The following is a 24,114-nucleotide window of genomic DNA, read 5'->3' as shown; positions in this document are numbered from 1 at the left end:
AGTTAACAATCATTTTCTATATATTTATCTTGACATTAAATGAATTTAATATATCTAATTACTTGATAGTATGTAAAGTAACAGGACATATATATAAGGACACATATAAACTAGCATGCACAAATTTTCACAACATGAAAAAAAAACAATTCTAAAGGTACCTGCATGATAGCAAATAAATACATGTCATCATTTAAATCACACCTCACAAAATTAAATGACAAATGTGGTGTGCGAGTGGTTGTGCTAGGCAGGCCGGGGCTTGTCAGGCAGTAGTTGGCTTCAAGGAAGGTGAGTAGTCCAAAAGCATTGTTTAAAAGTTATTATTTTATCATCAAATTTGCTGTGATTAAGTCATAAATTTACAAATAACAAATTTTTATTGCTTTCCATGCCCTTTAAAATGCCATACATAAAGTGGCTGTAGGGCTGGTGGTATACGCATCAGACAAGTAATACAAGGATTGCTGGATGTGTGCGTTCAAACCCCGTCCGGTGCTCCTTGAGCAAGAAACATTAAAACAAATAATAAGAACTGGTTTGTTTTAGAAATGGATTCAAGAATACTTCTTCACTATCAAACTAAAAAAATCGTATTAACAAAAATGTCACATAATACAGGGAGTAAAACTATATTCTTTAGCTATATATGTTTTTTTTTGTCCATTTTCTCAGACCAGTACCCTGTTATTTCTTTTCTTTGCATCATTCAACAAAGGAATCAAGATTGATTATTTAGCTTATCTCATTTCTATAACGAGCTGTATGGTTACATATTCAAGGTATAAAATCAAATACAACACATCACTAAATAAAATATCTAAAAACAAGATTGCATTTGAGAAAAATGCTATGCCACCGCATTAATACAACACTAAATAGTAGTGTAGGAACAGATTTTTTTTGTTTCTATACAATTGAAGATTGTCATAATGCATAATCTAATTCTTATTATCAGATTAGTGGTTAAATCTACTGTTAACTCAATAAAAGATCAGAGTAGGAATATTTCAATGCACTTGAGTCTAGTGAATTTGGTGGTGAAGGTCATATTTCACACAGCCTAAAATTTCATGACTGCATCAAAGGACAACATGTAATACACTTTGTCAAAATCTAGGTCAGCTGATATCAAAGTTCACTTTTAATTTTGACACTGGAGGCAAAATTTGAACAACTTTGGTTGAGAACCTATAAATGATATCATTTAACAAATATTAAAGCTCTAAGCCTTGTACCTTCAGACAATAAGATTTTTTTGAATTTTTTCTATATGTATATATTGAAAATCAATGACCCCAGGGCTATTATTTGAACATTCTTGCTAGAGGTTCACTTCACAATGTTTCGTGCAAAGTATCTAACCTCTAGCATTTGTCAATTGCTAGAAGAAATGTTTTTAAAGTTTTTACTATAAGTTTTTACTATAAGTTTTTACTATGTAAATATGAGGAAAATCAATGACCCCCGGGCCGGGCCGATTTTGACCCAAGGGCTATAATTTGAACAATCTGTAAGAGGTCTATCAGACAATGCCTTATGCAAAATATCTAAGCTCTAGGTCTTTTGGGTCTTTACAAGAAGGTATTTTAAATTTTTACTATATGTACATATAGTGAAAATCCATGACCCCCGGGGCAGGGTCGATTTTGACCCAAGGGCTATAATTTGAACAATATTGGTAGAGGTCTACCAGACAATGCCTTATGCAAAATATCTAAGCTCTAGGCCTTTTGGGTCTTTACAAAAAGGTATTTTAAGTTTTTACTATATGTACATATAGTGAAAATCAATGACCCCCGTGGCGGGGCCGATTTTGACCCCAGGGCTATAATTTGAACAATCTTGGTAGAGGTCTACCATACAATGCCTTATGCAAAATATCTAAGCTCTAGGCCTTTTGGGTCTTTACAAGAAGATTTTCTAAATTTATTCTTATAATTCCTTTTGGTTGCCATGGCAACCAGATTTCTGCATGGAATAAAATTCTTTGAACAACTTTGGAAGCCCTTCACCCAAGGATCAATCCTGCCAAAATTGGTTGAAATTGGACAAGTGGTTTTTCACAAGAAGATTTTTTAAGTTCACTATATGATCTATATAACACACACACACACAAACAAACAAACAAACACACACACACACGCACACACAGGTGAATCGCTATATGCCACCGCATCGCAGATGCTGCGGTGGCATAAAAACAAAACAAAAACATATGTGTTGTTAAACGCACATTAATTATGTAAGTCCCTGTTAACACAATAAAAAATTTTCCAACAAAATATCACATTGATCTTTGAAGCGAGTTAATACCTAGCTGTCACACAAACTTTAATTACTATTCTTCCATTTGATGTATTTTGTATGAATTTTATCACCATTCAAAAGATTATTCATCTGATTACACAGGGCCCCTTGTAGAGTTATACCATTTATATAAATATTTCGATCAAAGTTCATTAAAAAAAACATAAACAACAAAAAACAAACAAGTGGTACATGCATGAAAATGAAACCGTTTATATAAAACACTATATAAGTTTCAGTTACAAAAGATTGGTCAAAGACATTAACAAAACTCACTAATCAGAATGCGAACATATATTCTTTTACATTTGCTTTTCATCCTGTTATGTATGTACTTGGTACCACCCAATGGAAATCAATGACATTGATATCATAAGTAACCAATGACATTGATATAGAAAGTAAACAATAACATTGATATCAAAAGGAAACTTATAACACTGATATCACTACTGGAAACCTATGACATTAAAATTATTGAGTACCTTTAACTTCCTTTGACATTGATATCACAAGAGGTCATTGGCAAAAACATCAAAGGAAATATTTGTCAATGACATCACAGGTAATATTTTAGCAATGTATGACATAGACATAAGAAATAACAGTCAACTTAACATAGCTGAACAAGTGAACTTGATAAAACAGTAACAGTCAATGACCTTGAATACAGAAGGACCAAAGACCCTGACATCACCCAGAACCTATGAACTTGTCTGCACCAGGAGCAATTGAAAGAAAATAGTCAATGAGAAAATATGACAATTACATTTCTTACACCTTTTGACACATCCGTCACAGATAACCAATGACTTGGCATTATTAAATTTTATAATCTTGACACTGACAATCATGACATTGACATCACTGTTCATCATCGCCCTTCACATCACTGGGAACTAAGGACCTTGAATTACGACAAACAAACAAAAATACCCTTAATCAAATATACAAGACTTACTGTAACTGAGCTTAAATATAACATAAACAAATAATTTCACAATTATGGCTATACCACAAATATACAGAAAATATCCCCACTGGCAGTGTAACACAACTTGATTAAAGTCATATATAAAGATATAAAAGAAATGTAACTAAAAGTGTTATTAATGGAAAGGCTTTTAGCTCTGTTTAAATAAAAAAAAATAAGTATCATATTACATACAACTATACTCCCAGGCTCTCTCTATCGCTCTCCATTTATTTATACTAGATATGCTATAATGATACATGTTGTACATTCTCAAATAACTCTATCATTAAACACATTCAATCACAAACAAATATTTCATGAAAATATATGAAATAAACATAATAATGCCTACATATACCACAACACATCTAAACTCAAATCTCTTACTTAAAATAAACATTTTCCAAGATGTTGCAAAGTTTAATATCAGTAGAGATAAAACTTCAGGTGCAGCACCTTTACAATTGTTCAAATGCAGTTTTAGCAATCGTTAACTAAATAAACAACTTTGCAGTTTAAATTTACCACAATAAAAATTAAAACACTTCTTGTTCAAAATTATCAATTTATCAAAGATATGTTATTGAATTTGTCCCTTCTAATTTTACTAAAATATTAAATTTCTACCACAAGCCAATATACAGTATTGTAGAATGTGGTAACCCTAAATGAATGTTTCTACTGTCAACTGGTAGTAGAGTCCTGATTTGTTTGTTCTTTAGAAGACTTTCCATCCTCGTTTATCTGTTCTTTCTCTTTCTCTTCTTTTTCCTTCTTCTTTTCTTCCTGTTCAATGACTTCTTCCTTAGCAACGAGATCCATCATGGCTGCCACCTGTGACTTGTTCATCTTAAGATTTTCTCTACCAAGGACTTCAGTTACCTGAAATTCATTTCATATTTTTAAAGTTATTTTCATCCTAAACCCTTTAACCATTCCACATATCCTAAATGGACTTGTTCCATCTTGCAATATGGACAAAACCATTTATCATTTTCAAGGACATTTTCAAAATATGTACTGACTGACTAGCAAACAGTTCAGACATGAGCGGCTGACCATAGTCAGTACTGGTCCCCATGGGTAGCTTCTGTAAGTCACCAGCAAGTTAAGGGCTAACATAAGAAAAATCTAATTTTTACTTTAAATCTTAGCCAGTTGGATAGATAGGGATTAGACTTTGCCACCAGTATAGAGCAAGGCCATCCTGCTGACCACTCTATATTGTTAATAGCTCAATTTTTGTATTTTAGAATTGAAATCTCTGAAATTTTGACTACTTTTCAAAATTCAAAGACGGAAAATTCTATTACACAAGTTCAGCAGTTAACAGGTAATACTTTTGTCTTTGCATTTTTTTTAGTGTGTCTAAATTTCCTTTTCATTACACATAACATTACCTCAAACAAGTTTATTAAGCTTGACATTATGCAAGTTTATAAAGTATAAATAGGATCATTTTCCTTCAGTGGATCCTTTTTAACAGATTTGTTACTTAATTATGTTTTAAGTAACACTGTGATAACTTCTATGTTTACAAGGGGGCTTTCCAGCTTTACTGGGTTTGGGCAACACAACTTAGATTTCAGCCAAATTTCTTATTGAAGGCAAACTGAGTGGAGACACCAAATCTTCTGTAATGCTGGATGTATAGCTTTTCTTATATAAAATAATTCACTGTAGAAAAAAAAACTACATCAATAAGGGGCAAAAGATTTATAATTGATAACTCAATTGGCCATGAGGCATGCCCCTAACACCATTCATTTAAATGACCACATAGATGTCAATAAAGCAGCAAGTCTTAACATTTGAAAATGCTTATAAAATTTTTGTATCAGGATATAAGCTTAAAAAAAACCAACATTTGGTGAGTTCCGGATAACATCTATTAACTACTCATATACTGAAAATTACATTTCCCTTTCTCCATTTCTGAGTGACAGTCTATATACTTGAGTACATGGTTGATATCAATCAGACCGTCTTTATCTGTGTCGAGAACCTCAAGCACTTTCCTGCATCCTGACATCATCAGGTACCTTCTGAAACCTCTTCAATGATAACAGTACATCATTGATACTGACGCAAGTTCTTCCTGTAAATGTTGTTGAAACAAATGACAGTGATATCAAATAAATGGAATATCACAGACAGAAAAACAATGATAGTGACATCTTATAACAGCAAGCTCGATAGCTTCCTCAAATGTAAGAATCATAAGTCCCTGTGGGGCATTGAACATACAGATGTGAGGGCGAATGATTCAGTCAGTAATCTAAGCCTTTAGCCATATTGCCTAAAGAAAATAAAAATATCTTAATCTCGGTGCTTTCTTAATCAAAACACAATGCCATCAGAAAAAAGTATGTTTTGCAACTACAATTGAGTGACGTTATGCCTGTCCATGTGTAAATGGTGAGTGCACAGGTTTAAGTCAAAATAACATTTTGCCATAACTGCCTTCAATTTTTCAATTACTTTGCATGAGTATCAATAACTTACATGTCTCAAGTAAATTTATATATATCCTCAATAATGTAAAAAGGTGGGGCTGTTTTTTTATATTTTAGGCCATTCTTTATTTTATCCTAAACATTTGTTATTATCAACAATAGGTTATTATCAACAACAGCTTAATCACCATCATAATAGTCAACCTTTTGAAATTTGTAGCTAATGAAGTTCAATCAGACAGTGAAAAATATGAGCAAAAAGTCTCTTAAACTATTATTCCATGCTTACTTTTTAGCTGAAATATCCTCCATTATCTCTGCACTTTTACCGTCTAAATCATACTTCAGTGACACCTCTTGTTTATCAATATATTTTCCTGTATCTTAATCTTCTCATCTTGTAGTTTTGATATCTTCGTATCAAACTGCTTAAGCACCTTGTCCATACGTTTCAGTAAAAGTTTGGCCCCGGTTCCACGTCTCTTCTATATCTTTCTCAAGGTCTGATTTCAAACACAATGCCTTGATGTCTTCTACATCCTGTGAGAAAACATTAAATTATGTATATATATGAAACAAACAAAAAATTCGTTTTTTTTTTTTTTTTTTAAATAAACAAGAGGCTGCCCCGAGGAGACTTTAACCATAAGTGGTTTTATGCTGACACCAATGCTCTGGTGACTAGGATAGCTCTACTTATTCTTAACGAATAGTCGAGCTAAAAATAACAATATAATACATGTAAATAAAACTCTATGGTATAACTTTAAATGCTTGTGTATTTCCTCAGCATATTAATATCAAACTATGTTTACTTTTTTGCTAAAGGATCTTCAATTATCTCCTGCAATATTTGCTTCATGAATATCAAAAACAAGTTATAGGAAACTTTCCCAGTTTGCCAACAACAAACACTAATTGCTTTAGAGCTATCATCAATAGAGACGATATTGATGTATCGTTAATATTTTCTGTCGATCAATAATCAATATTTATTTGAAACAAGAGGGCCATGATGGCCCTGAGGTCGCTCACCTGTATATAGGCCCCCCCAACCCCCCCCCCAACGTTGCAGGGCCAATTTAACCCAAGGGCTTTTATTTGCACAAACTTGGTAGACACCCATAAGAAGATGTTTCATGCTAAACATCTAAGCTCTAGCTCATTGGCTTTTTAAAAGTAGATTTTTTTTAAGTTTTTACTATACACATATAGTTAAAAACAATGACACCCCTGGGGGGCCGGGGCCAGGGCTTTTATTTGAACAAACTTTGTAGACACTTACTAGAAGATGTTTCATGCTTAATATCTAAACTCTAGCTATTTGGGTTTTTTCAAAAGAAGATTTTAAGTTTTTTGCTATACACATATAAAGAAAATCAATGACCCCGGGCGGGCCCAATTTTGACCCCAGGCTTTTTTTGAACAAACTTTGTAGACACTCACTAAAAGATGTTTCATGCTTAATATCTTAACTCTAGCTATTTGGGTTTTTTTCAAAGAAGATTTTTTTAAGTTTTTGCTATATGCATATAAGGAAAATCAATGACCCCCGGGCAGTGCCAATTTTGACCCCAGGGCTTTTATTTGAACAAACTTGGTAGACACCTATTAGAACATGTTTGATGCTCAATATTCTTAGCCATAGCTCTTTGAGTTCTTTAAAAGAAGATTTTTTTAAGTTTTTACTATATGCATATAGGGAAAATCAATGACCCCCCGGGGCGGGGCTAATTTGACCCCAGGGCTTTTATTTGAACAAACTTGGTAGACACTTATTAGAACATGTTTCATGCTAAATATCTTAGCTCTAACTCTTTTGGTTCTTTAAAAGAAGATTTTTTAGTTTTTTACTATATGCATATAGGGAAAATCAATGACCCCCTGGGGCGGGGCCAATTTTGACCCCAGGGCTTTTATTTGAACAAACTTGGTAGACACCTATTAGAACATGTTTGATGCTCAAATATCTTTAGCCATAGCTCTTAGAGTTCTTTAAAAGAAGATTTTTTAAGTTTTACTATATGCATATAGGGAAAATCAATGACCCCCCGGGGCGGGGCCAATTTTGACCCCAGGGCTTTTATTTGAACAAACTTGGTAGACACCCATTAGAACATATTTCATGCTAAATATCTTAGCTCTAGCTCATTGGGTTCTTTAAAAGAAGATTTTTTAAGTTTTTACTATATGCATATAGGGAAAATCAATGACCCCCCGGGGCGGGGCCAATTTTGACCCCAGGGCTTTTATTTGAACAAACTTGGTAGACACTCACTAGAAGATGTTTCATGCCAAATATCTAAGCTCTAGCTCTTATGTTTTTTTAAAAGAAGATATTTAAAGTTTTTTCTTTCGGTTGCCATGGCAACCAGAGTTCTGCATGGAATTAAATTCTTTGAACAATTTTTAAAGGTGACCACCAAAGGAACATTCCTGTGAAGTTTGGATGAAATTGGCTTAGTGGTTTATGAGGAGATGTCATTTAAAGTAAAAGTTTACGGACGGACGATGGACGGACGGACGCCGGACGAAAAGCGATCACAAAAGCTCACCCTGTCACTTTGTGACAGGTGAGCTAAAAATTGATAATTTTGATTATTTTAATGTCTACGAGTTATCAAATTCACCAAAAACATATTCAAAAGCTGTTGGCCTGTCTAACACTTAGCTGTTGTTACATATTGAACAGAAGAGGAGTATATAAAGATATATCGGTGTATCGCCAATATTTTTTATCCAATATATCGATGTAGCGTCAATATGCTTTGCTATTAATCAATGACATCTCTAAATTGCTTACCTCTTTATATTCATCCAGATCCTCAGCAACCTCTGCAAGTTCATCCTTGTAATGTTTAGCCTGATCTTCAATAGCTTTCTCTATATCTCCAAGGTCCTTTGCTGTTATATTGTCCTCATCTTCAATTTTCTCGGCCTTATCTACTTTCTCTGTAGTTATTACAAAGAACAATCATGATTTCTTTCATTTAGTTTTCAGTCTCACAATCAACATTATTCGACCATATGTTGGCTTCAAGTTTTAGTGATACAATGTTTACAGTTAAGTTAAAGCAGCCGTCAGCTTTTCAAAAGGTAAAATATGTTATTTTCAGATAAATCCTTTCATATAAATGTCAAATCAAAAGAATTAAGGTGGAAAATAAATTTGCTGATGAAAAATACTTATACAATAAGAAAACTTCTTGATACCTGTAATCTGCTGGTCAGGTCTCTATATTGAAATAAGTAAAGCGGAAGATTCTTTTACCAATCTTCTATTTTTAGAAATGAATGTCATTTATGTGTTATAAATAGCTCTCAGGACACTGTTTTAAAGAAGGCTTAACAGTGATATGATGTACTTTTTGAAGATAAAATTACTGAATTACTTAGTTTGAAACAACACAGAATTGTTTTTCCAACAGAAAATAAAACCTGAAGGCTGCTTTAATTTAAATATGCACCTATCAACCCTTAAAATGTCAATGGAGATTGAACAAGAGCTGTCCGTAAGACAGCGCGCTCGACTTTTTTATTGCTTGCCAATAAAAAAAGTTTTTGCAGTAAAAGGCAATACAAGAATCTCTGTATTTTTAAAGTGAACAATGGCCATGAGCATTAAGATATTTAGTGAAGAATTATTTTATTATGACATAATTTATGGTAAAGTGAACAAGTGGATAGGAATGAATTTTTTTAGATTTTTTAAGTTTTTTAGTGCTTGCCTATAATACAAAACATTGACAGTTAAGGGCCATAATTCAAATAAAATCTTTGACAGAATTACCTTCTCCTGGACATGTTGGGAATCATGATTGTAAACAAGTATTCCAACTTCAAATTAATATCTCAAACAGTTCAGTCAAAAAGTGGACTGGTACTAAAAACTTAACCAAGATTCTAAGTCGATAAAAGGCCTTAATTTTAAAACAAATCCTTGACAGAGTTACCTTCTCTTGCGTACAGATGGGGTAATGATGTGAAATAGCATTAAAAGTTTCAAAGCAATATCTCAAAGGGTTAAGGCAATAAGTGGATTTTACCCATATTCAATGTATTTTCTAAGTCAAAAAGGGGCATAATTCTGTCAAAAACCTTGACAGAGTTATGTCCTCTTGTCTGTTGATGAAGGTCGTGATGGTAAACAAGTATGGTCAGTTTCAAAGCAATACCTCCAATGGTTTTGAAATAAAGTGAGGTGGTACAAAAAACTTAACCAAGCTCAATACACTTTCTAAGTCAAAAAAGGGCCATAATTCTGTCAAAAACCTTGACAGAGTTATGTACTCTTGTCTGTAGATGGAGGTTATGATGGTGAACAAGTATGGTAAGTTTCAAAGCCATACTTGTAATACTTCTGAAATAAAGTGGGGTGGTACGAAAAACTTAACCAAGGTGTGACGCCGACGCCGACGCGGACGCCGGGGCGAGTAGGATAGCTCCCCTTTTCATAGAAAAGTCGAGCTAAAAAGGAAGCAGTTTCTAGCAAACTAGGAAATTGTTACAAGTGCCATGAGGTTATTCATGGTTTTCTTTTGGTTTAACATTTATGTACAAAATACATTTATTACAGCTATAAACAATTATAAAGGCTTTTACACACACATGGAAAGAACACTAATTGCAAGCTTTGCTATTTTTTTTTAATTTTGTGGGCTTAGAATTCTGCTCACATAATTTTGCAAGTACCATAAAGAAGTAAAATTCAAACCAAGAGAAGTAAGGAATGTAGAGTGTTAAAAGATAGCCTCACCTTCAGAAGGTTGTTCAACAATAGGTTCTGCAGTGTCAACAACAGGTTTAACATCTTCGGTAATATCTTGTGCAGAGTCTACTGGTTCCTTCACTGTTTCAGGAACTGGTTCTGCTTCTATTGGGGTATCAATACGTTTTTCTCTTTCCTTCTGTAATAATGGTCAATGGAGAAATTTTCTAAAGTTTGACCCTTAGTAATCATTTTTGTAACATTTACAATATTTTGAACTAAATAATTATTTTTTGCAAACTTTTGTCAATAGTTTGGCATTAAGTATTTACACTTGCAAAATTATTACATACTTGGCAAAGGAATTTTATTTTTGCAGAAGTTTTCCATAATTTGAAACTAAGTAATTATTTTTGCAAACTTTTGTCAATAGTTAAGCCTTCATTAAACATAACAATATACCTCAAACTTGAATGCAAGTTCATCAATAATATTCTGGTTGTCCATTTTCTGTAAGGTAAGTTCTGCGAGTTTACGTTTCTCTTCTTCGGCTTTACGTTCCTCTTCCTGTTGCTTCTCCATTTTTTCTTTCTCTTTAGCCAATCTCTCTTCTTCAGCCTGTATTTATAAAATTTTAGACATTAAACCCTCACAATACTCAAGTATTGCACTTTGAAATTACAAAGGCAAATATCCTAATTTCACTCAAATCAAAGTATTAATAACAACATGAGGCAAATAACTTTTAATCAAGCTTTGACTGAACTTGTCTATCTTTCAATTGTAAATATGATAAAATGTTCAGTGTTTGGTAACTGTTAAAACTTTAATTTTAACTAGCTCAAATTTTGAACTAGAAATGTGTCATCATGCCACGGATGCCCCCGCATGCAGCCAAAATTTCAAATGTTATAATATTTAGTTCCAAATTTGTTTGCACAAATTATTTTTTTCATTCTAAGTTCAAAGCCCTTAAAACTTTTCAATGTTAACACAAACCATTTTTATACAATGTTCAAGGCACTGAAATTATTCAGTCTTAACCTTTTAAAAACAGCATATTGCATATTTGTAGCCAACATAATGGCTATTTACATTTCCACAAAAGTATGAGTGCTGAAACTGAAAGTTCAACATTCAGGAAAGATAAGTTTGTCTAAAATCATTGAACCACGACCAAAGTCAAACTTAAACTGCTTATTCCTAAGATGTATCTGTATTATTTTCAAAGTGAAAGGGACATAACTCAGCCAAAAAATCATCAAACCATGACCAAATTCCAACTTTACCTGCGCATTCCTTTGACATATCCATATGTCAATTTTGAGTTGAATATGTAACACTGTTGGGTTGATAATGAACAGAAACTGTAAATTTCATATCATTTTCAAAGTGAAAGGGGCATAACTCTGCCAAAAATCATTGAACCATGACCAGATTCGAACTTGGTCTGCGCATTCCAAAAACATATCCATATGTCAAATTTGAGTTGAATGTGTAATATTGTTGGGGAGATAATAAAACGGAAACTGAAAATTTCATATTATTTTTAAAGTGAAAGGGGCATAACTCTGCCAAAAATCATCGAACCATGACCAAATTTGAAATTGACCTGCGCATTCCTTTGACGTATCGATATGTCAAGTTTGAGTTGAATGTTTAATACTGTTGGGGAGATAATAAACAGAAACTGAAAATTTCATATTATTTTCAAAGTAAAAGGGGCATTACTCTGCCAAAAATCATTGAACCATGACCAAATTTGAACTGGACCTGCGCATTCCTTTGACGTATCGATATGTCAAGTTTGAGCTAAATGTGTTGTACGATTGGGGAGATAATGAACGGAAACTGAAAATTTCATATTATTTTCAAAGTGAAAGGGGCATAACTCTGCAAAAAATCATTGAACCATGACCAAATTTAAACTTGACCTGCGCATTCCTTTGACGTATCCATATGTCAAGTTTGAGTTGAATGTGTTGTACCATTGGGGAGTTAATGAACGGAAACTGAAAATTTCATATTATTTTCAAAGTAAAAGGGGCATAACTCTGCCAAAAATCATCGAACCATAACCAAATTTATTTGAACTTGACCTGTATTTTCTCATGACATATCAATATGTCAAGTTTGAGTTGAATGTGTTTTACCGTTGGGGAGATAATGAACGGAAACTGAAAATTTCATATTATTTTCAAAGTAAAAGGGGCATAACTCTGCCAAAAATCATCGAACCATGACCAATTTCGAACTTGACCTGTATTTTCTCATGACATATCAATATGTCAATTTTGAATTGAATGTTTTGAACCGTTTGGAGATAATGAACGGAAACTGAAAATTTCATATTATTTTCAATGTAAAAGGGGCATAACTCTGCCAAAAATCATCGAACCATGACCAATTTCGAACTTGACCTGTATTTTCTCATGACATATCCATATGTCAAATTTGAGTTCAATATGTGCAAGGGTTATTAAGATAATGAACGGAAACTGATGATGACGGAAGGACGGAAGGACGGAATGACGGAATGACGGAACAGGGTAACACTATATGCCCCTGCCATTATATGGCGGGGGCATAAAAATAACCATTACTGTTTTAAGGGAGACTGTTTAACACAAATTAAAAGGGAAGTAATTATTAATATTCAACAAGAGCTGTCTGTAAGACATCATACTCTACCCTTGACAGTAAGAAAAGGGGTATCACCCTAAAAAAGGTAGATGAAAGTTATGGGACCCGTGCCAATCATGTCAGATAATCACATAGAACAAAATTTATGTACAAAGTTTCAACCCATTTCCTTAGGTACTTTTGGAGATACCAACTTGCTCAAAAAACTTAAGTAATCTATGATGGCAACGCCAATGTTGATGCCTAAGTGAGTACAATATACTGATATGTCACTTTTTTAACTATACATCCAGAATTCTGAACCAAAACCCTTAATTCATCAATATGTTTCAAGGGAGATAATTTGATATTAATTAAAAGGGAGTTAATAACATGTAATACATACAGCAGCTTCCTTCTCCAATTTGATGGCCTTGCTCTCTTCTTCCAGAACTTTAATCTTGGTTGCCTTGTCAACTGATTCACCGCTTGATTCTGCAGATGTGACTTTAGCTTTGTCCACCTGAAAATTATCAAAGAGCATGTCTCAAAAACCTTGCATACTAAAAACACTATTTGGATGGTTCATAAAAACTACCAACATCAAAACATTTATCCCTTATAGAACTGAGTTATCAAATATATATTATATTATATTATCAAACTTTAAAATGTAAAAAATAGTAAAAAAATAGTAACAGTCACAATATGGATACATTACACTACTTCAGGTAAATGGAAACTTCTTCAAAAGGAATGAAAAATAAAGTTATATAGGTGGACATTGATGACTTGCTTTGATTGAGTCTGTTTTAAGATAGCTAATAGGTATTAAAACATCTCTAACATCATCTTGCCATAGCATTTCACGATACTGACTGGAATAAAAATATTTATTCCTATGAAATCAGATGATCCAGTATTAAAGATGCTTCAACCTGCTGAAGTTTTACAATGGACTTGATCAATTTTGAATCTGGAACAGTCCATTTGTGCAAACAGGAAAATAGAGCAGTCCATTCAAAATCTAAAGGATACCAATGTAAAATCAAAGGGCTGCAAGCTCTGTGGTATTTTCTGATCTTTGCAATCTAAATCGTACTGTATATTTGTATGTATTTTCCTGTATAAGTTTATTTTCATGTACTATAATTCATCTTGCAAGGCACCAGAGTTTGATACATACGGAATTTTGCATAACTACAGTAGAGTTGCATCAAAAAATCATTTATGTTAATTTCTTATGACAGCCACACTTTATCCTTGCATATTATGGCTACTTCCTTAACAAAGACACTTAAAAAATTTTTTTTTAAAAAAGCTGCCTCGACTGGGATTTAAACTCCAGACCTCTCACACACTAGACGAGCGCGTTACCCCTGCACTACGGAGGAGTTATATAAACGATGCCTGAATAAAATCTAGTCATTCTAAATTAAGAACTTCCATTGCATTCCGGGTTTGTAATCCTTGCTAATTTCGAGGTATTTTGTTCAGGATAACCCTGTTGTTTAAAATTGAAGTAAATAATTTAGCGGAAATCTTCTCGCCGAAACAGTCCGACATGTAAAATCTATAAATTCCACTACTCGGCAGTCATTTGTGCAGTATTCGGTAATCGACATCGCTAAAAATAGCATTTTCATTGATTAAAATCAAATTCATCCGCGTTATTTGTGATTGTGCTTTTATTGACAATTCTATAAGACAACGCTACTTTTAAACTTTGAATGCATTGTAATTTGTTGGATACTTGTAACAAAATAAAAATATTTCTTTATTTTAAATCGCTAGTTTAAGCTGTTTTGAGAACTACTTGTTGTTAAGTTTGTCGTGAACCTTCAGTCAGAAAATACAAATACAAAAACTTAGCCTCCAACAGTATAAAGCCTGGTCAGACTGCAAGGATATTCAGGCCGACCTTGCTCTATACTGGTGGTAAAGGGGCTAAACATTTTCAGTTCCAGCAGGTTAAGTCAACAATCTACGACTATATACTTACAGTTGTGTCTGGGAGAGATGAGATAGTCTGTCGCAGTTGTTCTGCAGGTGACAAGTTTTCATCAAGGTACATGACTCTTGATAACAATAACAAACTAGTTGGAACTCTTTCCTGAAAATGAACATCAAACATGACAAAACTTGACGTTAAAGAAATGCACAAAAATAGAAAAAAATCTTACTATTGACTTTTTCCTGTTGCATATACTGCTTACATGGACAAAAAACAAAAAGATGACAAAAAAATGAAGAATAATGAGGTTCAACATTATTAACTTACAGTGCATTAGTGTAAAAGTACAAGAAAAAGTAACATGGCAGTGCCATGACACCAGGTTTTCACACAGTACATTTTTCTATTTTTAGTAACAGTGACTTTGACCTTGACCCTAGAAAATCTTAAAACAAGAGCACCGCTAGGCGGAGCATTATATGGCCAAAAGTAAGACATGGGAATTAAATAAAGTATTACCTTCTTCAAATAACAATCCTCCTTTAAAGTTTCAATATTGTGGTCCAAATGGAACTTAAGTTATGCCCCAGAAACTGTTTTCAATTCTAAGTTAATAGTGACCTTGACCTTGTGACCCCAAATCAATAGGGGTCTTCTACAATATGGACAATCATCCTATGAAGTTTGAATATTGTGGGCTAAATGGAACTAAAGTTATGCTCAAGAAACTGTTTTCAATTTCTAAGTAATAGTGACCTTGACCTTTGACCTTGTGACCCCAAAATCAATAGGGGTCTTCTACCCAATATGGACAATCATCCTATGAAGTTTGAACACTGTGGGCCAAAAAGAACTTAAGTTATGCTCCAGAAACTGTTTTTAGTTTTAAGTTAATAGAGGCCTTGACCTTTGACCTTGTGACCCCAAAATCAATAGAAGTCTTTTACCCAATATGAACAATCATCCTATGAAGTTTGAACACTGTGGGCCAAATGGAACTTAAGTTATGCTCAAGAAACTGTTTTCAGTTCTAAGGTAATAGTGACCTTGACCTTTGACCTTGTGACCCCAAAATCAATAGGGGTCTTTTACCCAATATGGACAATCATCCTATGAAGTTTGAACACTGTGGGCCAAATGGAACTAAAGTTATGCTCCGGAAACTGTTTTCAGTTTTAAGGTCATAGTGACCTTGACCTTTGACCTTGTGACCCCAAAATCAATAGGGGTCTTCTACCCAATATGGACACTCATCCTATGAAGTTTGAACACTGTAGGCCAAATGGAACTTAAGTTATGCTCCAGAAACTGTTTTCAGTTTTAAGGTCATAGTGGCCTTGACCTTTGACATTGTGACCCCAAAATCAATAGAAGTCTTCTACCCAATATGAACAATCATATATGAAGTTTGAACACTGTGGGCGAAATGGAACTTAAGTTATGCTCAAGAAACTGTTTTCAGTTCTAAGGTAATAGTGACCTTGACCTTTGACCTTGTGACCCCAAAATCAATAGGGGTCTTTTACCCAATATGAACAATCATCCTATAAAGTTTGAACACTGTGGGCCAAATGGAACTTAAGTTATGCTCAAGAAACTGTTTTCAGTTTTAAGGTCATGGTGACCTTGACCTTTGACCTTGTGACCCAAAAATCAATAGGGTTCTTCTACCCAATATGGACACTCATCCTATGAAGTTTGAACACTGTAGGCCAAATGGAACTTCAGTTATGCTCCGGAAACTGTTTTCAGTTTTAAGGTCATAGTGACCTTGACCTTATGACCCCAAAATCAATAGGGGTCTTCTACCCAATATGGACAGTTTGAATATTGTGGGCCAAATGGAACTTAAGTTATGCTCCGGAAACCAAATTGCTAACGGACGGACAGACGGACGCCAGGGGGTATAACATAATATGTCCGAAATTCTTTCGGGCATATAACAATCCCAATAGAGGTTTCCACATAAACTTGCTATATATTATTATATACCAAGTTTGATGACAATATCTCAGTCCTAACTCTAGTTATCAACCAGAAACCACCTGTTACACCACCGACCACATTCTAAATATCCGAAATTTTCTAATAAACATTTTCAAACTTGAAAACCTTATTAATAATAAAAGGTATTGTTAAATCAAGGTCAATGAAAGAGTATCTAGGTATTATTTTCAAGGCCACATCGCACCTGCAGATTTACTCCTCCAGTGACCGTAGCCTAGCAAAATCACTTTCAGCCAAATAAAAGTTTCAGATTAAGATACTACTATAATAGAATACATGTTAATGAATTTTCAACTAGTTTTAGGCTATCTATCAATAACATTAAACCAGACTGGTTCTAGGTTGGTATACATATTTGACTAGAATATATCAAATTTTTTAATTTGATATAAGCCGGGAATCAACAAAACTTTGACTTGTTCTGATTAAAGATGAAAAATCTTTAATGTTCCTTTTGTAAATAGGCAAAAAATAAGACAAATACCTTGAGATGAAGTTCCAACCAATGCTCGAGCTGTATTTTTAGACGCTCCTCTGATACACCGAGTGCTCGCATACCACGCGCCCTGTTAGCTGCCTGTAATTCTTCAGTAGTTAGAGAGTCTATACCATCACGCAAAATAAACTGTAAGAAACAACAAAATTATCTGTAACCATGGCTTTATCCAGCAATTTTGCAAAAAGGGCCCTAGCATTAATAGGGAAAAAATTACTTGGCATTTTGGGAAATTTGAGAAATTTTAAAAAGTTGTAAATTTGCCTTGAAACAATTCTATTTTTGAGCTGCTCCTGGGATAGTTTTTTTTTTCTTTTCTTTTTTGAAATTGGGATAAAAAGAGTCTATTTTGGCTTATAGTGATTTATTATTTTGTATGAAAGTTAAAATACTACTTTGATTACATTTTGCTACTTTTATGCTTAATAAAATTTGCATTTAGCTACACTTTCTTCAGGTAACAAGCATCTCACAAGCTCTAAACCATTATTTAAATGTTATACAATTCATGTTTGCCTTTTCTATAGAAGTAAATATGTATTCGTTTCTGGCATAATGTGCCTTTAAGAAATCCAAAAAATAGCTAAAGTAACACAATCTAGCCCTATTAGTTTTGCCCCAAGTACATAATACTGAATACATACTCTACACATAGATGTACAATAAAAGTAATAATAATAATAATAATAAATTATTTTAATAATAATAGATTCTTCCTTTTACATAGGCAATCAAATATTTCATACTATGTGTTATAAATGTAAGTGTGTATGTTTCCATAAACATACAAAGTAATACAAAAATATCTTTTATATCTAATGAAACACAACATAAAAATTTCTGTGAGTCAAATGTTGTACCTTATCATCCACCGTAAGTTCTCTCATTCGTGTTTCAATCTGGAATCGGAGTACTCTAGCATTGGGTATATCACTCAGGAACCCGATACCTAGTAGTTTACACAGACCCTGTAACTGTTTTATACTGAGATCATCCAGGGTTAAAGTGTTCTCAAACAACCGGGAAAACTTTAATATCTCTGATATTGGAGGTATCACTTCACTACTTTTGACCTGAAATTTTTCAAAAACAAAATTTCAAACAATGACATTTAATGGAAACTACAATGTATGTCCTTAAAGCCTTAAAGTAAACATTTCTGCCTCTAAGCCTGGATAGTAGATAAGAAATTGAGTACTGGTGAGTTAAGTGAAAAAAAGTTCTTGCAATTTTAAATGATCATGCTTGAACCCCCTTTCTGTTAACTTTTTTTTTCTTTCTTTTTTTTTTTTTTTGGGGGGGGGGGGGGGGTGGCAGGGGGAGGGGGTTGTTATGTCCACATATAGCTCATATGGCAACGTTCCAGATTTAATAGTGGAGGAAGTCATAAAGTAAACTTCTGTGTTTTAATTTGAGCACAAATGGGCACCAGAGTAGAACCACCACCGTTCCATATCCAGATAGTTAGATAGAAGTATGGAACGTCAGCTGATCTAAGATACAACACACCAATAAAAGTTAATCAAATACATGTATGTACAAGTATAAATGCAAAACCTTTGGTTTGAAACCAATAATCTTAAAACTCAACCCAAGGTGAAAGGACCATTAACGGTGTCTGCCTTACAAATATGGAAGTATCATTAAATAGAAATAAAGATGCTGGGAGAAACTTAAGCTATATCCAACTTGCCGCAATGCCATACTACTAAGGGTTAGGACTGGTATAGTCAAATGATAAAAAGGGAAATAACTGAAACAAGAGGGCCATGATGGCCCTGAGGTCGCTCACCTGTATATAGGCCCCCGGAGCGGGGCCAGTTTAAACCCCAGGGCTTTTATTTGAGCAAACTTGGAAGACACCCATTAGAAGATGTTTCATGATGTTAAGTTTTTACTACACACATATAATGAAAAACAATGACCTCTGCCCCCCCCCCCCCCAGGGCCAATTTAAACCCAAGGGCTTTTATTTGGACAAACTTGGAAGACACCAACAAAAAGATGTTTCCTGCTTAAAATCTAACCTCTAGCTCATTGGGTTTTTTAAAAGAAGATTTTTTAAGTTTTTACTATACACATATAGTTAAAAACAATGACACCTCTGGGGCGGGGCCAGTTTTGACCCCAGGGCTTTTATTTGAACAAACTTTGTAGACACTTACTAGAAGATGTTTCATTCTTAATATCTAAACTCTAGCTATTTGGGTTTTTTCAAAGAAGATTTTTAAGTTTTTGCCATACACATATTAGGAAAATCAATGACCCCCGGGGCGGGGCCTATTTTGAGCCCAGGGCTTTTATTTGAACAAACTTTGTAGACACCCATTAGAACATGTTTCATGCTAAATATCTTAGCTCTAGCTCTTTTTGTGTTTTAAAAGAAGATTTTTTAAGTTTTTAATATATGCATATAGGGAAAATCAATGACCCCCTGGGGCGGGGCCAATTTTAACCCCAGGGCTTTTATTTGAACAAACTTGGTAGACACTCTCTAGAAGATGTTTCATGCTTAATATCTAAACTCTAGCTATTTGGGTTTTTTTCAAAGAAGATTTTTTAAGTTTTTGCTATACACATATAAGAACAAGAGCGATCAGTAATCACATGTGTCGCCTCATGATGGCCAATTTCATGTTGGGACAAAGTTTGTGACAGACAGACAGACAGACGGATAGTGCACAACTAGACTTGGTACTGATCATTCCTGTAAAGTTTGGATAAAATTGCACCATTTTTATGAGGAGTAGTCCAGACAAGCTTTTGCGTATCTGGCAACACACAGAAAAAACACATTTTTATCAAAGGGCCATAACTCGGCAAAAATCATTCAACCGGAAAACCCCGTGCAATATGCGCAAGGACTTGAGCTACAGATCAATCCTGTAAAGTTTCATTGAAATTGCTTTAGTGGTATAAGAGAAGTAGTCCGGACAAACTTTAAAAATAAAAATTAATAAAGGGCCATAACTCTGACAAAAATCATTGAACCGGAAAATGCTGATAATATGCACAACTAGACTTGGTACTGATCATTCCTGTAAAGTTTGGATAAAATTGCACCAGTAGTTTATGAGGAGTAGTCCGGACAAGCTTTTGTGTATCTGGCAACACACAGAAAAAAACACCTTTTTTTTCAAAGGGCCATAACTCGGCCAAAAATCATTCAACTGGAAAACCCTTGCAATATGCGCAAGGACTTGAGCTACAGATCAATCCTGTAAAGTTTCATTGAAATTGCTTTAGTGGTATAAGAGAAGTAGTCCGGACAAACTTTAAAATTAAAAATTATTAAAGGGCCATAACTCTGCCAAAAATCATTGAACCGGAAAATGCTGACAATATGCACAACTAGACTTGGTACTGATCATTCCTGTAAAGTTTGGATGAAATTGCACCAGTAGTTTATGAGGAGTAGTCCGGACAAGTTTTGTGACGGACAGACGGACAGACAGACGGACAGACAGACGACGGAGAAGTGATCCCTATATGTCGCCACTACTCCGCAGAGGCAACACAAAAATCAATAACCCCTGGGGCGGGGCCAATTTTGCTATACACATATAAGGAAAATCAATGACCCTGGGGGGGAGGGGGGGCAATTTTGACCCCAGGGCTTTTATTTGAACAAACTTTGTAGACAACCATTAGAACATGTTTCATGCTAAATATCTTAGCTCTATCTCTTTGGGTTCTTTAAAAGAAGATTTTTTAAGTTATAACTATATGCATATAGGGAAAATCAATGACCCCCTGGGGCGGGGCTAATTTTGACCCCAGGGCTTTTATTTGAACAAACTTGGTAGACACCCATTAGAACATGTTTCATGCTAAATATCTTAGCTCTAGCTCTATGGGTTCTTTAAAAAGAAGATTTTTTAAGTTTTTACTATATGCATATAGGGAAAACCAATGTGCCCCCGGGGCGGGGCCCAATTTTGACCCCAGGGCTTTTATTTGAACAAACTTGGTAACACTCACTAGAAGATTGTTTCATGCTAAATATCTAAGCTCTAGCTCTTTGGGTTTTTTAAAAAGAAGATATTTAAAGTTTTTTTCTTTTTGGTTGCCATGGCAACCAGAGTTCTGCATGGAATTAAATTCTTTGAACAATTTTTAAAGGTGACCACCAAAGGAACATTCCTGTGAAGTTTGGATGAAATTGGCTTAGTGGTTTATGAGGAGATGTCATTTAAAGTAAAAGTTTACGGACGGACGCCGGACGGACGCTGGACGAAAAGCGATCACAAAAGCTCACCCTGTCACTTTGTGACAGGTGAGCTATAAATGGATGGCACAGACTTATAACCTTGAAAATATCTTTTAATTTGTATTGATAAGCATGTGTGCCAATTATGAAGTTATTAGAACAGGTAGAATTTAAGATATATCCAACTTGTGAGTTTAGCTCAATATAGTAAAGACAGATGACAGACAATTAACTTATACAAAGTGTACAAATAAGTCCCAATCAACCTATGAGTAAGGCCATTGGCAAAAGAGACGTCCCTCACTGAAGCCATACAGCTCTAAATAACTATATATAAAGTAGAGAGTTGAATTAACTGATTTAAAACAAAAAACAATAGTGCACGAACTAACCATATAATACAAACTTATACCCTTTTCATAGAAGTCTGTAAATTCTTGTACGACTTGAGACGAGGGTATCTATCTTTTTTTTTTTGCTTTGGCTTTTGCAATGGTATCATAGTATGAAGCTTTCTCTAAACCAACAGTTTGGCGGACTATTCAATTTGTTCCTTTGCGTTTGTTACTATCTGGGTTTTCCTACAATACATATACAATTGTATTGAATGGATAGCTATGCCTACAAATTTTTGATATAAGAAAATACTTGATAATAATCCCGCTACACATCTCTTGTAAAATTAATATAAAATATTGTAATGATGAACGTCATAAACAATTCCTGGCGCTATCTATTAATGGAGTTTGACTACATTAAAAGGTTGTTAAAATACTCGAAATTGAATTTAGGTGACATGAAAAAGTTACCTAGTTGGGTGTAATTATACCTATACGGAGTACTGTATTAGAGAGTATGATGAGCTACCGAAATTTTCTTGTACGCAACACAATAAGCCAGTAGTAAGGAGGGTAGGGTTACCTACTGGAATGTTTCTTAAAAACTGTAAATTTTATTACGAACATCCTATGACATGTTCAAATTGTATCAAGTTGTTTCTAACATTGAATTAGCCTGAGAACACACACTCGAATATTATATTGTTGGAAATTTGCGCCAAACTAAGTTGGGGATTTAATATGAAGTGTGTGAGCGAAAGTTTACGTAACATATACAGTAAGGTCTAGTGGAAATTTATGTTTTTGAATGACTTTCCGGGACAATTTGTCACTTTGTTTTGCTAAACCGAATATAAATTATACAGGAGTTTAAGAACAACTTGTATTTTTTGACAAAGGAGAATTGTTAACCTGTAACAAAGGGTAATCGATATTTTAAACAACTTTTAAATTCTCAATTGAGTTGACTGAAAATTAAAGAGATTAAATTATTTATTTATGACATTGTTCTTATACTAGAATCTAATTGTTATAATAATATCGTTGTTTTTAAAATCCCTATACTTGTCTGTTTCGATAATTTTGGCCCATTCTTAAAATCACCTCACAAGGTGTTTTAAGGACAGCTCAGCCAACCCCGCATGTAATCATACTATTTTCCTAAATTTATCTGAATAAAGCGCATACATTGTTACAACAATATAAATTTAATAAAATCATCTTGTATACTTTAAGACTTAATTTTGTTAATTTCAACACTTTTGTCAAAAGAAAATTAAGGCTAATATTAAAACTCTATTTCATCCAAATATCACCAGACTCTACTTAAAAGACTGTATAATGTGAATATCCATCTCATACCCTTGCTTCCTTTGATATAAACACTTTTGGTATCATCCCAATATACATAAAGACTGGAATTAAAACCTCCATGCATGGTATAATCAGAGTTGGCAGGATTGGAAACATCAGCAACAAATCTACAAGGGTCTGTTTTAACTGTAACAAAAACATAAAAACATTTACTATTTTTGTAAATATCTTGTCAAAATAATTAAAGGGACTACACGGAGGCAACTAATCTATGAGCATCAGTTTAAATTGTAACAAAAATATGAAAACATTTACTATTTTTCAAATATCTTATCAAAATGATTAAAGGGACTCCACTGAGGCCAAATAGCGAATCATCTGAGGAATTTAAATGATAAAGATATGCAAAAAAAAATTAAGAAATACACGAAGAAATGAATTGAATATTGTGTGATTTTTTGTGTTAGGTGCCTTAGTACATTATTGACGTTTCAAAAGTGTTCAGGGAATTCGGCCCTTTTCCAGTTTAGTTTGGTGTGATCTCTGTATCACGATCAGAAATCACACTATTTTATCTCCAGAGGGTAAATATATCGAGAATTAAAGAAGTCAAAGTATTTTAGTCTACAGTTATGGTGCGAGGTTGGACCAAAATGAACAAGTTATCTGTGTGTCTAGAAATACAACATATTTTGGATATGAGCAATCGTCTGGAAATCATTC

The 24,114-nt window shown here is 33.9% G+C and overlaps 1 long non-coding RNA gene and 1 pseudogene across 1 annotated transcript; both read right to left on the bottom strand.

The window, feature by feature from the left end:
• Positions 1–3,508: 3,508 nt before the first annotated feature.
• The window catches only part of LOC132734449 (mitochondrial proton/calcium exchanger protein-like), a 34,848-nt pseudogene continuing 14,242 nt past the window's right edge, over positions 3,509–24,114 (bottom strand).
• On the bottom strand, positions 19,286–20,262 carry LOC132734459 (uncharacterized). Its single transcript, XR_009626319.1, has 2 exons — positions 19,524–20,262; positions 19,286–19,454 (listed from the first exon to the last, which is right to left on the bottom strand). It is a non-coding gene; the product is annotated as an uncharacterized LOC132734459 (long non-coding RNA).

The sequence above is a fragment of the Ruditapes philippinarum genome, unplaced genomic scaffold (assembly GCF_026571515.1).
Source record: "Ruditapes philippinarum isolate M1 unplaced genomic scaffold, ASM2657151v2 ctg216_1_1_1_1, whole genome shotgun sequence".
In the NCBI taxonomy this organism is placed as follows: Eukaryota; Metazoa; Mollusca; class Bivalvia; order Venerida; family Veneridae; genus Ruditapes; species Ruditapes philippinarum.
Note: the sequence above shows the minus strand (reverse complement) of the source record. Positions and strands in the feature narration are given on the sequence as shown.